This window comes from Dreissena polymorpha, chromosome 5 (assembly GCF_020536995.1).
Source record: "Dreissena polymorpha isolate Duluth1 chromosome 5, UMN_Dpol_1.0, whole genome shotgun sequence".
Taxonomy (NCBI): domain Eukaryota; kingdom Metazoa; phylum Mollusca; class Bivalvia; order Myida; family Dreissenidae; genus Dreissena; species Dreissena polymorpha.
In genome coordinates this window covers 119,420,949-119,425,966 of record NC_068359.1, presented here as the reverse complement: position 1 = coordinate 119,425,966, position 5,018 = coordinate 119,420,949, and the positions used below count along the sequence as shown (strand labels likewise).

Genomic DNA, 5,018 nt, shown 5'->3' with positions numbered 1-5,018 from the left:
GACTGACCGCTCAAGACAGATGACCGATGTTCTCATAATACCGTTCAGTCAGGTTGGACTGTGTACATAGCTTCATTCAAGAAGTATATAAACACGTCACAGAGATATATAATAGGATATCAACAATGTATGCGTGAAGGCAAACCACATTCACCACAGACCAATAATTTAAAAACCAATAAAGTACGATGTGCAAGACCCAGTACAAAGAAGTGAAACTCCAGTTGCTCCATCAGTATGGCATTCCTATTATACACATGTGTGTGGTAATATGTGGCGTGTTCTGAGACTTTTGGGTCTAATTCGGCAAGCCTCATTCCGAGAAAACGACGTTTGAAATGACGTCGTGCAATTTGCGACGAAATTCAGATCAATTTACTCTAGTTTGTCCAATGTTAGCGTGAAAAGTATTTAAACAACATTAATTTCAACTGACCCAGGTTTAAACGATATAAATTCAAAATTAATTGGTTGCGTTTGACCTATCAACAATTTCTTTTATATGGATTACTCCCCTTTTACATTCGTAGGCCATTCAGTAATTGATAAAATTTCAACCTTGGACGATTATCGATACACATTTCGATAATATATGTATCGTTTCAGTGTGGATTTTACTGGTTTTCGATAAAGGTAAGTGTTAGTTTTTGAAACGCGAGACTGTTTCATGTGACCTGATTTTAAATGTTAAAAAATTAATGGAAAACCTGACAATTAAACAAACCGGAAACGAAAACGAACAAAATGGCTACCGTGACCTTCTTTGACATTTGTTTGTTTACATTAACACAAAATGTAGAATTTTCGGTCAAATATTAATCTTTTGAAATGGCAGACAGTCAATTATCATGTGCTAGTTGTAGCACTGTACCGCCTGAACTTACCTGCCATCAAGACCCAGACTTTCACGAAGAGTTAGAATTAGTTGGTGAACTGTACTTTGACAATAATGAAAATGACGGTTCTGATGATTGTGACTCTTGTTCTGATATTGATAATGATTGCAACGAAAATGTTAACTCTTTGAATGAAAGTAATTATTTAGATACAGAAGGCATAAAGCAACAATCTTTAAAAATAAATGGCTGTGGTTGTACCCGTCTGTACTCAAACAAACCATGCAGCTCAGTTGTAAACTGGGGTACTCTTATTTCGTACAGGCTTTCTTGTTTGGAAAAATCAAAACAGGAACTAGATTTGATTGTAAAATACCAAATTTTCAATCATACGCAGAGTGGACCAGTAACAGTTGGATTAAAAAGAAAAGCAGTGGATAGAAAACGGCAAAGGCAGAATTTTTACTTTGCTGGGAAAGTAGTTTGTCGCAATACATTTGCTTTCGCTCATGGTGTGTCTAAAAACACAATTATTTCGATTGGTAGCTCCATTGATGTAAACAGTCTTGAAGCCAGAGTACATGGAAATAACAAGAAACTGCCTAAACACACACTCAAGTTACAAGATGTCCAGATGGTAAAAACATTTCTTGAAAATTATAGTAGCCAAAATGGAATGCCACTACCTGGACGAACACCACAGGCCAATGAAAAGTGTATCCTCCTTCCATCAGACAAAACAAAAGTGATATATATGAATTGTATTGTGGTGCACTTGACCGAACTGGCCAGAAACAAGTGGGGCCTTCCACTTTTAGGAAAATATGGTTAGAACAGTATCCATATTTGTTGGTGATGAAGCATTATAGTTAGGTTCCAGTTTCTAAATTTATAACATGAAATCTAAGTTTGTGTATTTGTTTAAAATTCAGAATGACCTCTGACAAGCCAGGCATAGTGTATGTGAGGCGATATGCTTCGGATGCTGAGGAGGCTGTGAAGATCCTGAAGAAAGATTCTTTCGTTCTGAATGGAATGCCCCCCCAACTGGAGCCACTTGGCTTGTCTGCAGAACGCCAGTGGTACCTTCATGACGAAATCGCGCCACTCTGTAACTCATTATGTGCCAGTACCTGTCCACGGCCAGATGTACCGAAGCCGACGAAATAACAATGATTTTAAAATAGTTCCCCTGTTTTAGATTGTTCATGTTGTTTATGTATATAATGTATGGTAACCATGGAAACCTGACCATACCTCATTGTCAACTTCAACAACATTAGTATGTTTTTGTAAAACTATTACAATGACGCAATACCAGGTGAAATGAAATATAATGCAGTGTGACAAGTAATATAATTGAATTTAAAATTTAATAGTTGTGTATATAAACTGAAAACATTAATTTAATGTAAATATTTATGTTAAGTCTCTTAGCCTTGGCTCTATTTTTCATGCAGTATGTAATATAGTATAAATGTAACAGTAAGAAATTGTTGATTGCATTTGATAACTAAAGAGTGTAGTATTATTGCTATGTTTAATGTAGAAGATGGTAATTATAATTGATATTCATATTGTTTACTGTTGCCATGGTTACAACAAAATAATTATGTGTATGTCATGTATTAATTTAAAAGTCTTTAATTAATGAACAATGTCTCATGTAAAATATAATTGTTCTTGGAACAGTTTAAAGAAGAATTTTCAATTTTAATACGTCATGGTTCGCATATTAAATCTTAGCAAGTGTATTCTATGTAATTCAATTTCGGTTAGAGTCTGTGATCAATAGAACAAATTGATAGATAGAACATGTATACAATTAATTGATTCGTGTATTAAGTAACAGTTCTTTGATATATGTATATTACTTTCTTGCATTTTAAGGTGTGAGGAAATGCTTTGAACTGATTTTGTAAAAAAAATCAATTATTTTGAAGTTTTTGCAAATGGTTGCTATGGTAACCGAAATTTGTTTCGTAATGGTCTTATAAATTTACATTAATTTAATATTATAAGTTTTGTCCTTGTAAAAGGACAGTGAGTGAGTGATTTTCCTCTGCAATTATAAATCTATTGAACCATAATGCAATTGACATGAAAATAAATGAACAGAATGACAAATTTCGTGTGTTGATGGGTATTTTTACGGTCATATTTTTAACATTCAAAAGAAGAATATGGCAAAATCTATATTTTTTCTGTGTTAACTATACATTGAGGCTTCTAAAAATGTTAATAACTCAATTTCGCCCATATACCCCATTTTGACCAAAAATCTCAGAACGAGCCACATATATTTATGACAACGAACACTTGCAAAAACAGTACGGCACAATACTAAACAACATTCACACATAGTATTTTAAAGCTGGGGTAACCGCCATGGAAATATCAATGCTAAGCACTAGGAAGGTGCAGTTAAAAGAATGTTCAATAAACTTTGTTTTAACCTTGACAAAACACCTTGGTCATCAAGGCATATATATTCGAATTTGCGACACTATAAAATCATATCAAAAAGTAAAAAATATGTTATATGTTTCGACAAATTCGTCCATCAGCCTAATTTTCCATAAGAGTCATGTTTCGCATTATTCTCAAACGACTGAACCGTAAAGAAAAAAAACTATTGGGAGATTAGCAGGCTGGAATCAGAGCTCGGGTAAGCACACAAAACACAAAGTCATTGCTTAACACTAACGAGACCTCTTCTACAACTTCATTGACTGTAATGCCTTTTTGACCTCGTACGGCATTAATATATTTGCAGGTTCTGAGAAGATTCAATATTGATGTAAGGATGATGTAGGTAAACCGATACATCAAAATGAACGCCAGCAGCGCAATTCGTTTTAATGCAAACACTGATGAATTATTCGCGGCGCCATTGGAATTCCGTTCGCTCACCAACGTCACGTCTAACTTCTTCCTTGAGAATATGAAGCAGAAGACCCTCCGAGAACAACACAACACAATCTGCAGCAGTGGCAGACCCATTTCAAGCTTGATCTTTGCCAACTGACAATAACCCCATTAGTTGCAAAACTGTAAACTGCAAGGCCGCACTAGCATACTAACGAGAGTAGGAAACTTGAACGAGCAGGAGGATACTTGATGGATGAAAGCACCGAGACGACAGACATTATGGCGATTATACACGCTGGAAATAAAAACGCCTTCAAGGTCGTGATAGCAAACCTGACGAATGATGATATCAGCATCGATGCGGTCCGAATAATAATTACAATGTTGATCGCAACGGTTCCCAGACTCAGTAGAATAAGGACACTCAGCTTCAAACGCTTTCTTACCAATTAACGGTTTTTAAATACCTACAAAGTCTCCAGACTATTGTTTGGTTGAGATACGCTTCACACGGAAACGTTAAAAATGATATAGACCATTGAACAGAAGTGTCTCTGAAATTATCTCTGCATCTCCTTCATACAGAACAAGGCAAACGATTACTGCGGAACTTACAGCAACTCATGCCGGCCCACAAGATTCCCTTCTGGCGACCAAAAAACGAGGAAAGCTGGCGCGTTACCAGACACAGCAATATGTGCGAAACTGTGATCCTGGGTACACTAGAGACTATCATTATAAAAGTTTGATTAACAATCAATTACCAGGCGTCCCTCTTTGTTGATGTGTCAGTATCAGCAGCACACAACATACCTGACTAACGGAGGTTTCGTTGTCCCTCATCCCCTTCTAAATTACCCGTCCTTACGAGTGCAATCACAAACAACTCGGATACACGCGTTGATATGTTTTAGCGAATCTTTTGCTAAACATAAGTATATTGGACTTTCATTTACCATCATTTCTTACACTTACAGTTTGGATTGCTTGTGCTTTTCTCAGTTTCTAATGATTCTATGACATCTTGCACAAACGCAACGCCGGCTTGAATGCTTTTGCACGTTTGGTGTTAAGTATATGTGTGAACGATTTGCATATGCAAGGAATCCTATCTACAGATAAACCCATCATGATACATGTAACCGCCACAAATGGAACCATTGGTGAGATAAGGAGCATTCAAAACTGTCCCTTCCATACAAAAGTCATATAACTTATATAACTATTATCTAACAGATAATTACAATGTGACGAATTCGGTGCGTAATTGCATTATTATAAACACAGTGAAGGCTAGTGTGTCCGTTTATT

General features: G+C 36.0%; 1 long non-coding RNA gene across 1 annotated transcript; it reads left to right on the top strand.

Moving 5' to 3' along the window:
* Window positions 1–515: 515 nt before the first annotated feature.
* Window positions 516–2,963, top strand: LOC127882285 (uncharacterized). The gene is made up of 2 exons (XR_008050473.1): window positions 516–633; window positions 1,769–2,963. It is a non-coding gene; the product is annotated as an uncharacterized LOC127882285 (long non-coding RNA).
* Window positions 2,964–5,018: the final 2,055 nt, after the last annotated feature.